The sequence below is a fragment of the Acinonyx jubatus genome, chromosome C2, assembly GCF_027475565.1.
Source record: "Acinonyx jubatus isolate Ajub_Pintada_27869175 chromosome C2, VMU_Ajub_asm_v1.0, whole genome shotgun sequence".
In the NCBI taxonomy this organism is placed as follows: domain Eukaryota; kingdom Metazoa; phylum Chordata; class Mammalia; order Carnivora; family Felidae; genus Acinonyx; species Acinonyx jubatus.
This window is the reverse complement of record NC_069384.1, coordinates 44,154,732-44,178,397: the sequence shown is the minus strand read 5'-3', so window position 1 is coordinate 44,178,397 and position 23,666 is coordinate 44,154,732. Positions and strand designations below refer to the sequence as shown.

Sequence of the window (23,666 nt, the reverse complement as noted above, 5' to 3'; positions counted from 1 at the left end):
TCTCTGGAATTAAAATTCAGTGGGTTAAGACTCTGAAAGAAAAAGAAATAGTACATATAATTACATTTAATTAATTCCAAAATTTCCCATAAAAATAACCAAATGTTACTTTCATAAGACCATTTATTTTCAGAAGAAATTTTAAAAATTGTAGAAAATTCACATTCAGTGCTTAAATGTTAAAATTCTGATTTCTATCTTTCAAAGGGTGATGAAAAAATTAATGAAAGTAACCATGGATGCTGCCAGATTGGAGTCATCTGTATGTGTGTATATGTGTATATATATATATATATATGCAAATTATATCTTCTTAATCATTAGTGTAGTCATAATTTATAGAAGTTTACAACTAAAATGATTCTTTGCAGGTATGTGAATACATAAAAGGGCTTATAAGCTGTTGTATGCTGGCTCCCCAAATATCACCAACACAAGCTCTTCATAAGACAGATTTGAGTTCATTGCTTACCATGGTAAGGGAGAAAACCATCTCAACAGAACTTTGTGAATGCCCCATGGAGGGTAGACAAGATTCAATTTTATTGAGTATTTGCAGTTTGATTTAAGGTGGTATTTCCATGTGGAGAATGAGGAGGATTGATTAGGAGGATTGATTGAGGAGGATTAGGTAAGAATCAGGGTATATCTGTCTAGGATTGGTAGAAATAGCAAAGCAAGGATTTGAGAGCTAAATGTTCAGAGTCGTAACAATGTAAACTGTTGATGATTATATTGAAGAATTTATGAGTCTTTCATGAAATTCTTCCTGTAAACAATAAATATATTTTCCTGTATAAGAAAGAGTCTTATGGAATAGTAAAGTTATGCTAATGAAGGTAACAGAATAATAAAATCATGTTATTATAGAAAATATGTTGTGAGAGAGGATAGTTTCAATCCTCAGTGTCCAAACTGTAATTGTTACCCATCATTTCTTATATATGTTTTATTATTTTCTAATATGCCTGAAACATCCTTTCTAAATCCGTATTTATTTGCTTATTTACTCATTTGAAGTATAGTTGACATATCATTATACATTAGTTTCAGAAATGCCTAAATCATTCTTACTGTTATATTTGAAGCTGCTATCAAGCTTATGTGGTATGAAGCTTATATGATGTTGCTTTCTCTCATTAAAAAAGAACACAAAATCACGGAAAATAATTAGTTACATGGTTTTGAATGTTGTCTTTACTGGTGATAGTTATATTTCATTACTGTCAGGGTAAATCCATTTCTGAGTAGAGTGATACAACACAATAGTTAGAATTGTCCACTTGGGTTGCACCTTTATAAACGTAGAGTGAAGAGCTCCACCTAGGGAGAATGTAGGATGGTTGAAAACACAGGGTTTGTATTAGCCTTGGAAAAAAATAATCTAAGATATTTCAAAGATGTAGAAAAATTATGTCAAAGCTGAAGTGCAGGAGCAATTTAGAGTGTATTGGTCTCAGAGTCAGAATTGAAAGATGAAAACCAATTGACAAGCACAATGGCCACAGGTCAGACTGGGCAGGAAATCAAGATCAGAAAATCTTAAGAAAGGTGAAGACAATAAATTTGTTATTTGAACAAGCAGTGTGAGCTGTAGAGATTGAGGAAGGAGAATTAGAAATTCCTTTTAGGACAATCTCTTTGTGGTCTTTATACAACATCATGAAGACCTTGATCCTAAGGTCAAACCAAGCTCTGGTCTTGATATCTCCATTATGCTTCAAGACAAATAATGAACCAGTTTTACCTCCCTGGATTTTAACTGGTGTTTTCCAAATTTAAGTCTTTTTTTATATCATCTTTACAACTTTAACACTGTCCAAGTATTTCCTGTCAGAGTGTTTAGTTTTCACTAAATCAACTAACTTTTTAAAACATAGATAAGTATTTTTTAAAAATTTGTGTCATTATTTTTAGAAACATTATCACTTACTATAATAGAAGATAACTATGCAAAATAAATTCTAAGCAAACAAGATTTTAAAATTCCAGTCAAATATTGTTGCCTAACAAAGGCCGTAATAACAAAGCCTGCTTTCTCTTCCATAAAAGGAGATTAGCAAGTATAAATGAGGTATAAAAAACATAACAACAGCACATTGACATTATCTTTGATGTAATCAGAAGATTGATAGTTGTGTGGATAGCTTTTGTCTATGTATTTCAGTGTTACTTAATGCATGTCAATTTTATGCACATGTCTCTCATTGCAAAAAAAAAATTTTTTGTAAAGTGTCACTGCATTATCAAGCAATAATAGCACAGTAAAATTTTAACCTCTCCACAAAATAATGTACTTTCCTTCATGATTATAGCCCATATGGCTACCAGAGACATGATAATTTTCCCTGAGCTAACAAAATAAGTGATGTCAAATCACAGACACCACTTCTGGTTTTACGCTTCAAAGATGCATTTCTCCGCATATAGCATTGACAGGTAGGGGGTAAGAAAAATCTGATAATTGAGCCCTACCCCTGCTGTTACATGAAACAATAGTCAATGAATATTTATTGTGCATCTTTTATGTTGCGAGCATTAGCAATATAGCAAAGACTAAAACTGAAAAAATGCCTGCCTTATATACAACATTGACATACAGCCACAAAACAGACAATAAATAAATATCAAATGAATAAAATACATAATAAAAGTTAATACATATAAATATAATCACATAAATATGTACATAATAAACTACAAAAAATAAATATAAATAAAATGATGGATGCCAACGCTGATGTTATATAATATCATTACTGTATAGTGCAATTATGAGGATCAATATCTACCCCAGACAATTTTGTACAATCTACATTATTCCAAACACTATCTTCTTTTAGCCCCATATCTAATAATGTCATGTGCTGATTGACATGATTTACAAAAAGCTTTTGCCTGCATGAGGCTAAGGATATATACTGAGTTCTACTGCAATTACACCTCTAGAAAGACAACAAGTGTTTGAGCCATATCTTAATGTACTCAGAAGTTGATCTTAGAATCTTCTGCTTCTGTCTCCCCCCATCTTTTAAGACTCCCTGGGATTTAAACTCTTAAAAGTAGGAAATCTTTCTCATTTATATTTGTATTCCTAATAAATAGAAAATAAAGCTCTTGCCACGCTGTAGGCCATTAATAGTCTTTGAATAAAGAAGTGAAGGAAGAATAATGATCTATATTACTTAAGTGAGGTCAAAACTTCACTGTAGACAAGTAGAGTAAATTATTTAGGCCTCATTAAACTACAAATGCCCCAGAATGTTAGAAAACTGAATGATTTTCAAGTCCAAATGTCCACTGCTGTGCCTCTGAGCTCATAGAGATATTGTCTTTGGAAATCAAATATTGCACTGCCCAAGGTCAGAGTGTTTCCAAAGCAGCTGGTAATCAAACCATGCTTTTATTGTATATGCTGTATTTTATAGCATGCTTTTGAGGGTAAAGAAAAAAAGGTAAGGAGTATGAATCCTAGGTCTTTAGAAGAGACATGTGGGAACATGTAACAGTAGCTCAGTCTTATTGCCTAATATCCAACATTTGGTCAGATGGTTTCCTTACATATCCCATGATTACATGGCCCAACATATTAACTGAGAATTCTTCACTCCAAATGCATCATTTGGTTCTACAATTTTGTCTGTTCCCATCTGACTGTGACATCAACATATAACTCCTCACTTGATCTTAGTTTGAAAGTGATACTCTGGTGCACTTGGTGATTCTTTTCTCTTATGTCCTATTTGCTTTTCTCCCAATTTCATATCCTAATGCTTATCTTTGCTAATCTTCAACACTTTCATGTTATAACAGCCTATGGATGCCCCTCACTCATAGTGAGGCAGTGTCTTCTAAGGGCTTCTAGTTGAAGACTGCAACACAGGCAGAGGATTAGGTCTTCTGGGTTTTCATAGAGGTCTAATTACTTCTTGTGGCTGACCTTTATTAGTAAGTATCAATTAGTGTGGTTTTTCCTTGATTCTAATCTCCTTGATGTTTTGCTGGAGTATAGGAAGATAATTTGAGGTTAACAGTTGACTTCAGGATGTGTTTGCTTCCTAATCCCATCCTCAGAGACATCCTTTGTAGATTTGATTACTGACATTTACAACAATCTTTGAACTCTGGTAATGTCAGATAAAAGAATTTAACATTAGCTCCTGATTACTGAGAATAAGTTTTTCAGGGCTTTCTTTTCCTGTAGATCATAACCACAAAGTTTTAGTATCTGCCTTAAAACAAACACGTATTTTCTTGTTTTTATAGAAAAAAAAATTAAAGGATCCGTAGTTTGGGAGAAAGATGTCTTTTATCTCTCTTCCATTAAAAATTGTGGGTTTTTTTTTTTTGGCTAAGAACTTTCAGGCTTTGTAAATCCTTCATAAATTTTCAGAATGTACATATTACATATTTATATACAAATATACTGTGTATAAATATTTATAAATATTTTCAATTTGAAGTTATTTGTTATTTTCTCCATGGAAGGAGAATGAATTGATAGAAGAAATGCACATAACTGTAGCTGTAATGTCAGCATAATATTCACATATTTGGCAAATTCCTTCGTATTTTAGAATAGAGCCCATGTGGCAGAGCATAAGTGCTTAGATAGGTAAGAAAGGATTCTGAATTGGAGGAATGGGTATGATCTCTATAGGAACAAAGTGAAATATGGTATGACGGGATTAGACACTGTGCCAAGTTCAATGATTATGAATAATGTTAATATTAATGGACATGAGCTGGCAGACTCATAGACCAACAGTTTTGTGGAGAGAAAGTAGAAGCACTGCTTGGCTAATAATTATTAAGATAGTAATGAACTCAAAGTTCCAGCTGAATGCTGGTCTCTATAAAGTAATTTTTTCCATCCCGAGCTTTATCACTGATAGTATCTGATATAGTGGAATTTCCATATATGAAAAGATTATGTCTGTCCATATGGTTGGGGCAACTAGGGCACTGGTCTTGAAGTTGTGTTTTCACAATAAGCATACCAAGTTGTGTTTTCACAATAAGTATGCTATTTTTACTTATATTCTGCATTTGCTTGGGTTTTGGGGGGTTCTTGTGAAGCTATGGCAAAAGCTAAGTCCTTTCTAAGTTAGCCTCTGTGAGCCACCTGATCAGTCAATAAGGGAAGCATTCATTGCTGACTAAATTTAACAACCATCCTAGTTCTGGTTGCAGTAGATACAAATAGTTTGGATAAGAACAAATTTCATTCACAACACTTTAGTTAACCCCAGCCCTTTGAAAATATGATTCAAATTTCAGTTACTACAGTACATTATCTGTGAATCATCACATAAAGTACAAACATTGCTCCTACCTCTTCAGCCCACAAATCTCTATGTAAATAATTGGTGCATATCAGAATCAGTGACCAATCACGTCACTTCTTTCAGAGTCTGTTAGTGATTGGCTACTGTGTATGTGTTATTCAGTTCACACACAGAAAGCAAAGCTATAGTCACATTGCCTCTTTGTTTTCCCTGATAAACTCAGATGGCATTTTACAAGATGGATAATCAAAAGAGGAAACTGGCCAACAAAGATAATGCAGCAAAACAACAAAAAATGATAATGCTGGAAGTACAATATTGTATAAATAAAATTCTAGAAAAGCCTGAGAGCCTTTAGGAGAATCTAGTGAGGCAAACTCATCAATACAAATGAAGAAAGTGGTTGTGATAAAAAGAATCAAAATATCTCAAAGGAACTGACACTGGCCAATAACTTCATATTTAAAGGAACTTTGAAGGTATTTCATGACATTGAAAATAGAAAGGATAAATGTTTGAAACTGATCAAAACTTAGAAGGGAATAAGACACTTCCAAGTCATAGAAAAGATACTTGCTCCATATTGTCAGATACATGATGAGAAGAAGGCAAACACTATTCAAACTCCTGACATTTTTTTGTAAGAGTGAGTGGGGGCAGAGGGAGAAGGAGAGAGAGAATCTCAAGCAGGCTCCACATTCAGTGCAGAGCCTGATGCTAGGCTTGGTCCCATGACTCTGTGATCATGACTTGAGCCGAAATCAAGAGTCAGTTGCTCAACAGACTGAGCCTCTTAGGTACCCCTTGATGTGTTTTTATGAAGAAATAAAAACACTTTAATTCTTAATGTTTTACAGCATATAAAATAAATATTAGTTTTACTATTTTTTACTATTTTTTTACTATTAGTTTACTATTTTTAAAGGTCATGGGCTTATGTACTGTAGTTTTCCCCATTTTTAGTAAGATCATTTAGCACAGTTAAGCTTGCAGAGTATTGTACTACACTTTGACATACATCAAGGACTGCTGATACTTTTTAAAATGTATAAATACTGGCTAATATCTGGTTTAAATTATATTACAAATTAAATCTTTTTCTTCCAAATCAAATATTAATAGCTAGTGTTAATGAGTTGGATATTGGCAGATAAATATCTGGAAGAAAACATTAGAAATACCCCTATGTACTACAAGTACTGAAACAAATTACTATGCTTAACCTTGGAGAATACATTAAACGTAATTATGTTCTTTTTTTTTTCACTATTTCCCAACACAATTTGATTAAATAATTTACTTTTCCTTATGCACAATTTGAAAACACTGATGATCTTTCATAAACTAGGACAACAAATACATGCACTTAGTAATAATTTTCCGTTTGTACTGTAACACAAGCTGTAGTGGCAAAATATAATTGAGGGATGAATACAAAATATAGCAACTTTTGTTACCCTCTGAAAACTATGCTATTATGTGACTTTTAATAATAGCACTATTCCTACACCATTGCTGCAGCTATTTTTCCCTTTCTCAAGTGGTAGATAATTCTATATTTTTCTCTGAATATCATTCTGATAGGAACACCAAAATAATCATCAAAAAGTTCCAAATGGAAAAAGTCAAAGAAAAACTTCAAGAACATATACCTGAATTCTGAATTCTTTTCCTAAATATCAGTTTAAATAGCCAAAGAAGCAAGGTTTTTCTGACTCTGAAATTTTCCCCACTATGAAATCCTCAACTCCATTCTCTACAGAGGCAAAGAACTAAAACAGCAACTTAAGCCTTTGTTTGTTAGAGTTAGAAAACTGCTTTTCTTTTTCTCTTTTCTTCCTTCTAAGATTGTATTTCTTTATTTTTAATGTTTATTTATTTATTTTTGAAAAAGAAAGAGAAAAATAGTGAGCTCGTGAGCAGGGAAGGAGCAGAGAGAAAGAGGGAAAGAGAATCGCAAGCAGACTCCACAGCATCTGTCCAGAGTCTGATGTGGGGCTGGATCTCATGAACTGCAAGATCATGACCTAGGCCAAAATCAAGAGTTGGATGCTTAACTGACCGAGCCACCCAGGTGCCTCTCAAGATTTTATTTAAATTCAAGTTAGTTAACATATTGTACATAGTGTAGTATTGGTTTCAGGAGTAGAATTTAGGGATTCATCATTACATATAACACCCAGTGCTCATCCCAACAAGTGTCCTCCTTAATGACCAACACCCATTTAGCCCATCCCCCCAATGACCTCTCCTCCAGCAACCCTCAGTTTGTTCTCTTTATTTAAGAATCTCTTATAGTTTGGATCCCTCTCTCTTTTTATCTTATCTTATTTTTGCTTCCCTTCCCCTATGTTCATCTGTTTTGTTTCTCAAATTCCACATGTGTGACTGACTCATTTCGCTTAGCATAATACACTCTAGTTCCATCCATGTCATTGAAAATGACAAGATTTCATTCTTTTTGATGGCTGAGTAATACCTTTCTCCCTAATTCCAGACCTGATTCCCATGATGGAAATCAAGAACATCCAGAATTAGGGTAATGATTCTGAAGGCAACCAAAGTAGCTTCCACACTGCCTCTCAGAATTGTTCGTAATCTTTGAGCCCAGTCTTCCAAAGCATCTGAGCAGTGATAGGAGCCATTCAAAGAAGTGTCCCCGTTCTTCTTGGATCATGATAGGCTTTGCCAGAAATCACATTGAAATTTTAAGATATATATGAGTTTATAGCTGTAAAAGAAAACTGCACTGCATTGCATATATATTCTTTAGAAATTGATCCAGCTCCCTGTTTGTGTAGAACCTTTGACTCTTATTCTGTACTCTAGGTGTGCATGAAATGCCACCTTATGAACTGATCTAGTTCTATCCTGCTAAGATAAGCCTATCACATAAAATGCAGAATACTTAGTTAAATTTAAGTTTCAGATAAGCAACAAAATATTGTTAAGTATAAATATGTCTTATGAAACATTTAGGACATACTTATAATAAGACTTTGGGTTTGTTTTCACCAAGCCCTAGACTATTTGAGTAAAACAGACTCATACTTTTTGTTATAAACTTATTCTGATCACCTTGCCTGATTGAAAACACAGAACTACAGTGGTGCCTGACTGGCTTAGCTGGTGGAGCTTGTGACTCTTGATCTTGGGTTGTGGGTTCAAGCCCCACATTAGGTATAGAGATTACATAAATAAATCTTAAAAAAAAAAGAAAACACAAAAATACAAACTGTGGTGAATTTGAGATTAAATAAATGTATAGGACCTCTCTCTCTCTTTCTCTGTAAGCGCAGGTGTATGTATAATATATATTATATAAGTAAGAACTAAAAGTATAAATTTTCTTTAAAGCGATGGTCATTTCAGATGATTTCTATATGTACATTCTATTAGAAATTGTATGAGAAGGGGTTAAAAAAAAAGGAGATAGGACCAGTGTAATAGCAATGAAGAAGAAGTGACATTTCTCTGAGTATATCCTTTTTTGTGGCTCTGGACTCTTAGAACCATAGTGCTGTAGCTCATAAGTTTCTTTATGTTTCTAAGCAAACAAACAAAGCCAACCAGATTATTGGGGGAATAAAAACAGAATATGAACACTAAAAAATAAACCTAAGTAAATTGAAAATTAAAAACAAAACCACACTTAAGTGGGTAGGGAAGTGGTGCCTGGGTGGCTGAGTCAGTTAAGTGTCCCACTTGGGTTCAGGTCATGATCTCATGGTTCATGAATTTGAGCCCACATTGGGCTCTGCTATCAGCACAGAGCCCACCTTGGGTCCTCTGTGTTCTCTTGTGCTCTCAATCTCTCTCTCTCTCACACACAAATAAATAAACATGAAAAAAAAAACTCCCATAAAAAAATGAAGTGGGTAGGGCAGAAAACAAAAAAACTTTATTAACTTTGGAAAACTATCTTAACTGGAAACCTAAATGCAAAAAGAACTGTACATAAAATGCTGTAATCTAGTTAGTAAATATGCTTCTCACAAATAGATGGATAGGTTGGTAGATAGATAGGAAGGCAGATAGACAGATAAAGAAGTATAGATGTGTGCTTATGCATGGATTAGTGTGCATGCATACATTTCCTGGCTATGTTTACTGAAAGCACATAGAAGCAATGACATCCCAGTAGTGAGCATAAAAAGAACCCAGTAGATTCCAATAAAAGGAACTGTGGATTAAGAAGTAGTTGATTCCAGGACTCAGGCAGGGAAAATATAATATGAGCTTGACATATCTTGTCCAGAAAGTATGAAAACTCTTAATAAAATATGGAAACCTGTTGATAGAATACAGAAGTCAACCACAAGAAGTTCCTCATGATCAAAGCTAGAACAATTTGAGCAATAAAATGCATAATAATGGAATTTTATTTTAACCATAAAACAGAATGAATATCATCAGTATATTCATAAGATATAATCAATATATATTATTTATAATGGCATAAATAAGTAATTAAATACATAAGTGAATTAGGTATCTCAGCCAGCCAGTTAAATTCTCCTTGTTTTTTCCATTTGGAGATGATCTTTGTTGATTATTGTCTCCAGTGGTCATATCTGATTGGAATAGTAAAGTGTCTATATGCACTGTAGAATATTTGGCTTTTAATATTTGACTGAAATATCTAGTCATATTTTCCTTAACATGGACAGTTACTTAAATGCATACATGCATACAAATAGGTAACTCCAAAAGGAAATTGTCTATTGCCATTTAATCAATGAGACATATGGCACTTGTATTTCTAGAAGTGTCTGATATGATTCTATAATAAATAAATATAACTCTATAAGAGTTCTATTTTATATACTGCATGATTTGAAATTTGCCATTGCAAAGGACACTCCTTGTAATTCAAGAAACTGCCAGTGTATGGGGAAGAGCTATATGCCCATAAAGGCAGAGTAAACTAGCATTATCTTAAGTTCTCTTTAATGAAACTTAAAATACCATCAATAGTACTATTTTTTTAACAAAAATCATCCTGTAATGATAAGCTTTAGGAAATATTATAATTTAAAACCAAAATTCAAAAAAGCAAGATATATATTGTAACTGTTACAATTCATCTGCTTTTACTGTAAGTATCACAACTAGGTCAAAATCATAAATTTTTTTTACTATTTTTCAGGGTCAGAAGAAACTTGAGACATTTTTAGGTTCACTCAACAAACACTTGAAATCTCTGTTGTAACTTGGGGGCTCTGTTTTCGGAAAATTCCATGTTACTTTGATTATTTGAGAATTATAAGTTTTCGTTTTCATACTTCTGGTTTTGTTATATCTTTGTTACATTTCCCATTCTTAATTTATTTTGATGGCCTCATTTCTTAGCTTCTTAAAGCTTTGTGACAGATTGTTTATTGTCATCAACATCCAATCTCATTTTTCCATAGTAACAGTTATAAACAGGCCACATGGTTGACCAAATTAGACACTGTTTTTCAGCTTCTCATGCATTTTAGGTGTGGACATTTGACTACGCTTTGATCAGCAGAAGTGAACAGAAGTGCTTTCAGTCATCATCAGGTCTCCTTAAAAGGAATAAGCATGAGCTTCTTAATTCCTTTTTTCCCTTCTCCTTGGTTGGCAGGTGATTAAAAAAAAGGAGTAGCTGGTTTGGATTCACACTTGGAAGTCATTTGTTAAGAATGACAGTGCCACTCTGATGAGGGAGCATAAAGCAAGCTGAGGGCAAAGCATAAGCTAGCACTCCCCACCCAAGGTGGGGGGTGTGATACTCAGGCATTCCTGGCTGCCCAAGAACAAAAGAAAGGAAAGAAAACAAATGGGTAGCTGATAGACATCACAGTCAAACAGGACATGAGTTTCCATCAGTTTACAAATATCTTAGTAAGTTACAAGAAAAAGCAATCTTAATCAATAGCCTAATCTCTAGAAACCTATAGACTCAGTTTCCTGGGGCCCCTAATATCAACTTCCCCTCCATAGTGATGCAGGGAATAAAGGCAAGAAGTAAACGGCAGGTAAAATTAAATTTCTTTATAACCTGCATCTCATTGACAACTACTTGAGGCAAATATAGTGTATAACATTTCTCCAGGAACCCCCTACTCTCTTAATGTTAATGCCCGCTAGAGGAAAAACAACCTTAGCTTGACAATAGCAAAGCCTCAGGTATCTTCTGAGTCCTCGTTAGCATATGAAAGTGCTTCTGGAGGCATCCCTTTTGCTTTTACCTCCCACAACTGCATAGTGTATTACCAGTCACTCCTCACAACCCCAGTGCAGCTCTTTCTGCCCACAGATCCTGTCCCCATGCTTTAAAAAAAAATTACCTTTTTTGCACCAAAGAAATCTCAAGAATTCTTTCTTAGCAGTTGGCTGTGGACAACCACCACTCCAAAACCCATCAACTCTATTTTGTCTGTACCTCTTACTAGTGTACTCTAACATTAGAAATAATATTATAACATTAGAAATAAACTTCTATTTAATTAAAGTGACTAGTATATCACCCCTGCTTAAAGCCGACTAACCAACACCCTAATAATTTACCAAATATTTAGCTAGGACTATTACAGTACTTGAGTAGATGTTTGTGTACATACATTGTGGAAGTACATGGTGATGAAGTTTTGGAGTGATGGTGGGGTAGTCCGGAGCTGACAGCCAAGAAAGAATTCTTGAAGATGTCTTTGGTGCAAAAAGGTGATTTTATTAAAGCATGGAGACAGGAGCCATGGGCAAGAAGAGCTTCACTGGGGTCATAACTGGTAACTGATTACATACCCTCAGGTTGGGAGGGGTTAGGGATAGATTAAGTCTCTAAGGAATTTTGGAAGCAAGGTTTCCAGGACTTGAGGGGCTAGCTGTTGCTAGGCAAATGCCATTTATTATTGTTTAGTAAAACCTCAGTCATGAGACCCTTCAGATGTATATCATGGGGCCATAAGTTTGGAGTATGATGACCGTACTTGGGAGAGTTGAGATGAAGTTTCCAAAGGAATTTTTATATGTTAAAGTAGACTTATAGGATCCTTGAGGTAGGAATAATGTTGAACTAAGATTCTCTTTTGCCCCCAGCAAAGTGTCATCATGAAGGCAGCTGAGCTCCTAGAGGGAGGTCACTCTGCTGGTTTCAGAGACTTGTCAATGGGCTATAGGCAGTAAGGGAATATAATTTTTTATTTGCCTTAGTTTCCCACATTACCATGGCAAGCACTTAAACCCCTTTCCTTTGCTCTTGTGTAGCTAGGGCTGTCTGAGGAATATCACACATATTCTACCTGTGGGGAGGAGGGGTGATGCTAGCTTATACTTTGCCGTCAGCTTGCATTATGCTCCCTCATCACATGGGATCTGAGTTAGAGAGAGGAAATTATTTTTCTGTATACACCATCTTTTCTTATTTTTGCTCATGGTCTGAAGATGGTAACATTGAACAAATGATTAAACATTGCCAGCTTTATAGTAACTACCATTTAAGATAGCTTCTGGGAGTTTAGCAACTCCCTCTTCTTCCCTTGACACTCATGGTGTCCCTGGCAGCCACATCTCTGCTAATGTGACCAACCCCCACATTACAACAAGTTACAAGAATGACCCAGCTGGGAACTCTTGCCACCACCTCATTCAGTCTGTTTTCTGGTAATTTGAAATTTTCAATAGAGATCTGAACACAGAGGTGTTGAAGCTTTGTTTGTGAAACATTTCCTTGGATTAGTGAGCTAAGTGTATCATCTCCCACTAAGATTATTGGTTTCAATGACTTGCAACCAAATAAAAATCAACATTTCCAAGACCCAATTCTATGTTTTGTGGTGCTTAGGAAATCCTCGCTCTTTGCTAATGTGTGTTTTCTATAACAACGGAGATCAACCTCTAAGTACTCTCAGATTGCATCTCCTAAGACAAAAAGGCTGTCCAAGCAAGTATCCAACTATGTTTTCATTCTGCTCCATTCTTTCATCAGAAAGTGAATTATTACTATTGTCATTATTCTTTGTCTCCCCTTGCTCCCCTTTTAGAGGTCTTTATTTTGTCTATCTTATAAGGTTGTTGTTTTTTTTTAGATAGACACTGATATTTCATTGAAAAATAGTATGAAAGAATAGATATTTTTAGCTTTCAGAATAATAGTTGCATGACATCAGACATAGAATTTTTATTCATGTTTTTATTTTATTTTGTTGTTTCATTTTTAAGAGAGTGTGCATGTATGTGTGTGTGGGTGCATACAAGCTGGGGAGGGGCAGAGGAAGAGGGAGAGAATTTTAAGCAGGCTCCATGCTCAGCACCTGTAAGATCATGCATGACCTGAGCCAAAATCAAGAGTCTGATGCTTAACTGACTGAGCCACCCAGGCCCTCTCAAATATAACATGTTTTTCATATTAGGCTATAAATCACTATATGTAAGTGCATACATGTGAAGAAACAGAAATAAACCCAAATATATTCATCTATATCAGTAAAAAAAAAGTAAATCAAATACCTGGCACATAAATAAGACTCATTTAAATAACATTCTTATAATAAAAAGATGAGGAAAATATTTTGTGACTTTATATGTAACTTTTCTTTCAATTAGGGGACCGTACAAGTTTTTTGCATCATTATAAGATTAGTGTATATGAAAAGGAGTGTGATGTGAAAGGATCCCAAAGTCATAAACTTTAACAACAGCACCAGCCACAGATACTTTATACTATCTTGGATAAGGACAGGGCTTCCTTTTTCAGAGCGTCTAATGTTTCACATATGAAATGGGTTAATTTTTCAGCTAGCTGTTACTTTTATTTTAGCTTTTAGTAATGTTTATCAGTCTTTTATTTTTTGTAATTTGGGAAGCAGAAAAATAAAGTAGCAGTAAATGTGTATACTTTTATTCCATGGTAATAGTGGTATACATGAGCAGAATAATCACTGCACTCAAACTAGTTACTGTATTACTGTATTCTCGTTTTGTATAAGTTATTAGAAATATGGGGCGTCTGGGTGGCTCAGTTGGTTAAGCGTCTGACTTCAGCTCAGGTCATGATCTTGTGGTTTTTGAGTTCAAGCCCAGCATGGGGCTCTGTGCTGACAGCTCAGAGCCTGGAGCCTGCTTCAGATTCTGTCTCCCTCTCTCTCTGCGCCCCCCCCCTCACACTTTGTCTCTCTCTCTCCCAAAAAATAACCATTAAAAAAAAAATACCTTCTATTACTTAGTGGAATCTTTGGGGGATGATGTGGAATTGAGTAGTGTTTTAACTGAAGATACATACCATCTCTTTAATGGGACAGGTTTTGTGTATGGGTATTTAAAATCTTCCCCAGAAATACTTGGGGTGTTATAAGTGAGTTGAGATGTTAGGTGGCTTTCATATCTTTCCTCTTGGTTTGCAACCTCCTGTTCTCATGGGAATTGGCCCTTCCTGGACAGGCTTAGGGAAGAAATGAGAATATCATTCTCTCTTATCTCCGAGGGGAGTATGAGTAAAATCTGTGTCTCTTTTAAGCTTTCAGGAATTATGGGAGCCTTTCTTGAAATGAAGGGATCATTGAAATTTGTGCATAGAAGAACTGATTTCTGGCACTTTCTCACATGTCTTCTTCACCCTCCACCTCAGGTTCATTTTGTTAAGTGATCAGAAACATGTCCTTCTTCCTGTCTGAGTGACTGCCTCTGAGTACTTATTTGATGTTTACCAATTGAGCTTAACAGATTGGGAAAAATAGATTTTTCCCAATAATTGTACAAACCATAGAATGTTTTAGAAAATCAAATTCTCTGCCTAGGTTATCACTATATTTCAAGTACACACAGTAGTGCCTGGTTACAAAAGGTACCGAATGTTAAATTTATGAATAAATGAATTAATGGAATCAGATGTAAGAGAAAGAAAGTATTACATGATTCAAATGTTAATTGGTATCTTATTGTGGTTACCCAGTATTATAGAGTATTAATAGTATTAAAGAGACACATGCCAGGCAGAGTGTGAAAGCCATGAAACTGCCCCACTATGAAATTCTGAGCACTAGTTACACATCTTTTCTCTGACTACCTCCTTAGCTCCCAATTTTACTTACCAATCTTCTCTTCTGTTGGTAAAGGCTTTGTTTATACCATTCTCCAGTCTAAATTAGATGAATTTCACACTCATGTTGCCGGGCCAAGTGTCTCCCACCCTGTTCTCTCATTGATTTCATCTCACTCTCTTAATTCATTTATTTTTCAATAATCTGTTTAATCTATCTGTCATCTGTCTGTATATAGTTAGGGAGGCAGCATATGATAGAAGTAAAGAGCAGATGTCCTGGAGCCTAATAGCTACTGGTTCAAATTCCAGCCCTGTCATTTACTACTTGTTTTAGAATTTGAAAATATCTATGTGCTTCAGTTTTCTCACAGGTAAAATGGACATAACAATAGTATGTAGTAAGTAAATTAGTTAATATATATATGACCCTCTGGGGCACCTGGGTGGCTCAGTCAGTTGAGCATGCGACTTCAGCTCAGGTCATGATCTCACTGTTCATGAGTTTGAGCCCTGCATCTGGCTCTGTGCTGACAGCTCAGAGCCTGCAGTCTGCTTTGGATTCTGTGTCTCCCTCTCTCTCTGCTCCTTCACTGCTTGCACTCTCTCTCTCTCTCTCTCTCTCAAAAATAAATAAACATTAAAAAATTAAAAAATATATATATATATATGACCCTTAAAGTAGGGTATAAATGTATAAGTCAATGATGTTAGCTACATCTATTTCCAGTTATTTGGTACCATTCTTTGTAAATTGTTTTTCTAATTTAATTAGAGAGGTTTGGGAAGATTTCTGGAAACTCTAGGTACTGCTATATTATTTCATAAAAATGCTAATAAGAGTCATAAAATAATATTAAATATGCTTGAACTTATTTAAAGTTCTGGACTTTATATAGTTTTCCACTTAATCCTCCAGAATGTCTTATGAGTTGATACTATTATTTCTATTTTAGTAAAGAAACTAACAGTTATATAACCAAACTCATGATGTATCTGAAACTTAGGCTCAGATCTGTCTTATTCAAAACATAGGTTAAGTTATGCTTAATGTAGTATATTGTTATGATAAAGTATAAATAATAATTTGTTAAGGATAACATAAAGATTATTTCCCTATTGCAAGGTAGATTGGAGAATAACCTGTAAGTTTTGAACATTAAACTTTTGTCATAACCAAGTTTATATAGAGATTCATGTGTGCTATAGATCAAGTTATATATCATTTTCAAAATATAAATACACAGTATAAATTTTCTATAATAAGTTAAATATGGTTCTTTGTTATCTGATACTATAGCTATGATGGAATTCTATTGTTCTAATAATCAGTATATCCATATCTACATGTCTGTCTTTATATTTGTCTGTCTACTTATCTTGTTTCTTTACATATCATAGTTGATAATTAGTATAATCTGTAGATCGATATTCTTAAAAATAACTTCCTCTCATTCATTTGTTTTTGCAATTTTACTTTTGTTGCAAATCTGCTTGCACAATACACTTTTATTTTCAATCTGCTTGCAAAATACACATAATCAGTAGTATATATTCAGGGAAGTTTTCTTCCCTCAAGTGTGTGCTACAAATAAATCCAAATAAATTTCAGAAATTTTTCAGATTCACAAAGAACATTACCATGATGCAGATTTTAAGAAGTACTGCAAAAAAGAACTATCTAATTCCTTTATTTTCAACACTTCTTAAACTTAAGACTGTTTCAGAGTTTCATGTTCATTAACCTATGGAACCTTAGGAAATTTCAGTTCAGATATTTGTTACTCAGGCTGTATTGTCGCCATGAATTTACTTGAGTATTATTGATTTGTTAAGTGCCTGAAGTCGGTTAAAATCATAATTTTGAGTTTTAATGATATAATTACATGTTTAGGTTATTTATTTATTTATTTATTTATTCATTTTGCTCTTTGGTATATGAAAATATAATGAAGTTAGAGGTATTTGAACCAAGTAAAAACTATCACAGAAGGATCTCGGGTATAAAACTACAAATCATTACTTTCTGGGCCATTAAAGCACAGGTGAAAATTATGTTAATGTAACGTCATGAATTATTGATACTTTGTCTACTCTGAAAAGTTACTGTTTCAAATTTATAAACAGAGCATAGAAGCATTTTAAGGTAAAATCAATGTCTTCTTGAAGGTCAGTTTATTAAAGATATTACATATTAATGAGATGTTAGTTAGGCCTATCAGTTTTGGTAGATCTGCTGCTTCCCCAGGTACCAAATTTCATAGATAATTTATAAATTCACCGGAATTTTTTTTATAGTAATGTTCTGAGGATACTAAGCCTCTCTCATTGAAGACTTTATAGTAACCTCACTAGGGCCATTTTTTGGCAAGGAGAACACATATTTTTCTTAAAACACATATTTTTGTGGCAATTTGACCAATAACTGGTGTCATATCTCAGCATGTTTCATGATAACAATTATAAATTTTGGCTCAGGAGGATGAGACATAACCTCCAAAATAATTGTGAATATGATCATACTTAGCTCAGTGACTTTAAATATCATCCATAAGCATACTATTTTCAAATTTTTATTTTCATCCTGGGCATGTCTCCTAAGATCCAACTGTGCTCTACTTGAATGTACATTAAATTTCTCAAACTTAACATGTCCAGAATAGAACTCCTCATTTCATCCACCTAACCTGTTTCTCCTGCAAGCTTTCTCATCTCAGCATATGGGAACTTGTTTCTTCCAGTTGGCAAGGGGGTGGGAAACCCCACTGTATCCATCCTTGGCTTCTTTTATACTTCATCATTAATCCATTAACATAGCCTGGATATATCACCATCAAAATAAATCCAGAATCACAGCACTTAGCACTATTAACACTCATACACTTTCACAAGTCACCAGCACTTCTTGCCTGAACTGCTGGAGAATTCTGCTAACATCTCTCCTGCTTCCATCATTTTTCCCTTTCAGGCTATTCCTAACTCTACCCAGAGAAAGTCTTTAAAATTGTAAGACAGATCATGTCTTTACTTAGATTAAAACCATTCACTGTTTTTCATCTCCCTTAAAGGAAAAGACTAAGACTTTGACATGGCTATAATATCCTACATGATATGCCCTTTCATCACCATCCCCTCTGCATCCCCAGCATTGCTAAATTAGCAAAAACAAAACAAAACAACAAAGAAAATAGACTCTCAGTTAAATTTGGGTTTCAGATTAACAAGAATTTAAATACAGATGTGTAACTATGTTTAACTATTATGTATATATGTAATATATATTATAATATATAGTTATATATTATATATTACATATATATTCAGAATAAACTAATACTAAAAAGTTTTCATTTATCTGAAATTCATATTTAACTGGATGTCTTACATTTATTTGAGAACACTATTCCTCCCATTCTCCCACCCAAAACCACATTTATTTGACCTTACCTTTTAATATTCTCTTCTTTGATCACTTTGCTACTTTACTGTAGCCACAATGGCTATGATGGCATTATTTGTAATCTGTGGATTTTATTGGATCATATAATTCAGTATCAAGCAGGACTCTCAGAAAAATTCAGAATATTAGGGTTAGGACAACTTGATTTAGATTTTAGGAAAGTCCACATGAAGAGATATATTTAGCCTCACGCAAAGCAGTATTTCTAACATCACTAGGAGAGCACTTTCTACTTAAGGACTGTAATCACCAAATGGCTGCAAGCCCAAAACGCTGGAGTTGAGTAGGTTTGGACCAGTTTGTCTCTGCCCCCAAACAAGGTATATGGAAGCAAGATAATGGAGACAATAGATAGAAGAATTTGTGATTTGGGCAGGGGAAGAACAAGCTCCTATTCCTATCCCAAATATTGTACTTTCTCTTAAATTTTTCAATAATGGTTAAAATTACTATAGGAGAGATTATCAGAACACTGAAATTTGTTAGTAGTAGATTCAAAGACAATATGTCAACATGAGCACTAGCTTTGGTTTGGGTATCATGGGATGCGATTGATAAATCGGTACCAAATTTTGAAGTAAATATATTACTCAGCTTAATCTAAAATTTTGTGATGTAACAGATTATTTTTTCACATTTCAGTGGCGTACAAAAGTACAATTGCTTACCTTGAAATGAGACCAACTTCAAAAGGCTAATTTATGCATAGAATATGTACCAAATTGAATCTGAAACTTAAATTGTATCCTGCTTAGTTTCATTCATTTCCTTATCTACTTTCTACACTTCATTGCTAGTTTTCTCTGAAAGTGCTTTCTTGATAAATCACTTACACCTGAAACATTGACTCATTGTCTGCTCTGGAGAAGCAAATCCAATAAGCACCAGTTGAATTCTTTTAGAAGGAATGACCATTCCACCTTTGATTTGAGCTATATCTCTAGATGAATTTATTGGACTTTCATAGTATTTATATTAAACTGAATCTTTTATTAGAATTGGAAAATGTTTTTATTTTCCAACCTGCTAAGTAAGTTCTAGACTTTCTGAGATTTCTATATTCTCTCTCAATTTTGTTTGCAAGCTGGACATTTTTCCACAGAGCTTGCTCCTTTTTTTCCCCTTTAATTTTATCAAATGCAGCTGTAGGGGCTAGCTTTCAACATGCTTCCTGGTAATCCTCTTTCCTAAAGCCACAGATAATTAGGTATATTTATTATTTTCCAATTTGTTGTAGGTGATAGTTGTTACAAATGGTTGGCCATTATTTAACACAAATTTCTGGTTTTCCAGTTTAAGGTTTTTTTATCCTTTAATTTTCTTTTTAATTTTTAATTTTTAATTTTTATTTTTTAATTTATATCCAAGTCAGTTAGCATATAGTGCAGTAATGATTTCAGCAGTGGAATTCACTGATTCATCCCCTACATATAACACACAGTGCTCATGCCTACAAGTGTCTTCCTCCATTCTCCTTGCCCACTTAGCCATCCCCCCACCCACAACCCCTCCAGCCACCCTCAGTTTGTTCTGTATATTTAAGTCTCTTGTGTTTTGTCCCGCCTCCCTGTTTTTATGTTATTTTTGCTTTCCTTCCATATGTTCATCGTTTTCTATCTTGTATTTCACATGTGAGTGAAGTCATATGATATTTGTCTTTCTCTGACTAATTTTACTTACCATAATACCCTCTATTTCCACCCATGTTATTGCAAATGGCAAGATTTCATTCTTTTTGATTGCCAGGTAATACTCCATTGTGCGTGTGTGTGTGCGTGTGTGTGTGTGTGTGTGTGTGTGTGTGTATCTTCTTTATCCACTCATCTATAGATGGACACGTGGGGTCTTCCCATACTTCGACTATTGTCGATAGTGCTGCTATAAACATTGGCGTGCATGTGTCCCTTCAAAACACCACACCTGTATCCTCTGGATAAATACCTAGTAGTGCAGTTGCTGAGTTGTAGGGTAGTTCTATTTTTAATTTTTTGAGGAACCTCCATACTTTTCCAGAGTGGCTGCACCAGTTTGATTTCCCACCAGCAGTGTAAAAGAGTTCCCCTTTCTCCACAACCTTGCCAACATTTGTTTTTGCCTGAGTTGTTAATTTTAGCCATTCTGACTGGTGTGAGGTGGTCTCATTGTGGATTTTATTTGTACTTCCCTGATGATGAGTGTCGTTGAGCATATTTTCATGTGTTTGCTAGCCATCTGGATGTCTTCTTTGGAAAATTGTCTATTCATATCCTTTGTCTGTTTCTAAGTGGATAATTTGTTTTTTGTGTGTGTTGAGTTTGATAATTCTTTATAGATTTTGGATACTAACCCTTTATCTTGCTGGCACAGTTGGACAGGGCTTGGTGTAAAGGCTCTGTACTCCACAAGGTGGTGTCGCTTAGCTTACTGGAGTGGATTGGTGTGGTGTGTGTATGCACCTGTGTGGGAGAGGTGAAAAGGGAATCACCTAGCTTCCCAATCTCTAGCATCAGAACTCTCCTTAACAGGCAATCAAGTACCCCTCCTTTAAAAAAAAATTGTTTTTAATGTTTTTATTTATTTTTGAGAGCAAGAGAGACAGAGCATGAGTGGGGGAGGGTCAGAGAGAGAGGGAGAAACAGAATCTGAAGCAGTCTCCAGGGTCTGAGCTGTCAGCATAGAGCCTGATGTGGGGCTCAAACTCATAGACCATGAGATCATGACCTCAGCGGAAGTTCGATGCTGAGCCACCAAGGTGCCCCAAACACTCCTTCTTTGTCTCCAGTTTCCATCCATTCTCCGCTTCTACACTGTCCACCACCAAGCCATCAGCCTGCCAAGCAGCACCTCCCTCCCGAATTTTATCACAGATGGGGCTGTTTCCAAACCCCTCACTTCTAAGGCCCTCGTGGCTTGAACCTGCTCTGACCCTCTGGGGGAGGGTCTCCCCGAGCCAAGGGCAGTGCCAGCCCCTCCCCCCTCCTGGAATGCTCATGCAGCCATGTCGTTGCAGAGGCCCAGAGTCTGTGACTGGTGCCAGCCCTCCGAAGCAAAAATTTGCATAATCGTGTAGCAGCAGTGGTTCGGGGACTGTGGTAAATCCCAACACACATCTGGCACTAGGCCTCTCTGTACCCTAGCATATATGATCCAACACAGCTAACTTGGCTGTAATCGGGTGTTCTGCGACCTTTACCTACCTTCCTTCATCCTCTACCAAATTTCCTCCCAGCAGAAAATGCCTCTTCCCATGTCTGTATTATTTTTTTTTATCATGATAAGTGTACTCTTTAATCCTCATCCCTATTTCATACATTCTCCCCAACAATCTCCCTACTGCCCCCGTTGCATCAGGGGATATAGCTAGAAAAATGGCGCTACAGCCCATGTCAGAGAGATTACTGCCTGATCTTTCTTCAAGGATTTTTATGGTTTCAGGTGTCATATTTTGAATTTGTTTTCAGGTGTCTTTTGAATTTGTTTCTGTGTGTGGTATAAGGAAGTGGTCTAGTTTCATTCTTTTGCGTGTTGCTGTCCAGTTTTCCCAACACCATTTTGTGAAGAGACTTTCTTTTTCCCATTGTATATTCATTCCTCCTTTGTCAAAGATTAATTGCCATATGATTGTGGGTTTATTTCTGGGTTTTCTGTTCTATTCCATTGATTTATGTATCTATTTTTATGCCAGTACCATACTGTTTAAAAATTTTTTTTAATGTTTTATTTATTTTTGAGAGAGACAGAGACAGAGCGTGAGCAGGGGAGGGGCAGAGAGAGAGGGAGTCACAGAATTGAAGCAGGCTCCAGGCTCCAAGCTGTCAGCACAGAGCCTGATGTGGGGCTCGATCTCACAAACCATGAGATCATGACTTGAGCCAAAATTGGACGCTCAACTGACAGCCACCCAGGAGCCCCAGTACCATACTGTTTTAATTACTACCACTTTGTAATATAACTTGATATCTGGAATTATGATATCACCAATTTTATATTTATATTTTATTTTATTATTTTATTTTATTTTATTTTGTTTTATTTTATTTTATTTCATTTTTAAAGAGGGGGAGAGAGCGAATCCCACAATGGGCAGAGAGAGAGAGAGAGAGAGAGAGAGAGAGAGAAGAGAAGAGAAGAGAAGAGAAGAGAGAGAAGTGGGGCTCACCCAAAGCGTGGCTCATGTTCAACTGACACAGGGCTCGAGCTCATCCAATGTAGAACTTGAACTCACAAACCATGAAGTGATGAACAGAACCAAAGTCAGATGCTTAACTGACTGAGCCACTCAGGTTCCCCCTGCTTTTTTAAAGTAGTTTTATAATCTAATTTATGAATGCCACTGGATATAGGAAAATAGCACAACCTCACATAATGAAACATAGAGGCTTTTCTGAATTATAGACTTATAACCAGAGATGTAGACACAGACAGAATTTATAATTTTAATTTTCAAATATTAGCCATGAGTCAACAATAACCACAAATTACAAAACTCATTTGTTCATATCAAAGAACTATTCTTGTCCAAGGGGTACAAATTCTTTTTTTTTACACAGTGGTTACAAATTCTTGATTTAAGCTCAAAACAGCCAATATACAAACAGAAAATACTAACAGATTAGATTCTTTGTCATCTGTCACCCAACAGACATGATCTTTATAATCCATTAGTCTGTTTATAGAGTTCAGCAAGTGATGAGAGATTAAAACTACACTCCCAATTTCAAAAAAAAACAACCATATTATTTGTTATATCTCATCCCACCTACATAGATGTCTATAAAACATTGGTTTTTTTGTTTTTTTTAGCTTCAATTTTTATTTTAATTCCAGTTAACACAGTGTAATATTAGTTTCAGATGTAGATTTTAGTGATTCATTACTTAATATAGAACACCTAGTGTTCATCACAACCAGTGCTCTTAATACCCATCACCTATTT

The 23,666-nt window shown here is 35.1% G+C and overlaps 1 pseudogene; it reads right to left on the bottom strand.

The window, feature by feature from the left end:
• The window catches only part of LOC106982794 (L-gulonolactone oxidase-like), a 32,154-nt pseudogene that overhangs the window by 1,751 nt on the left and 6,737 nt on the right, over window positions 1-23,666 (bottom strand).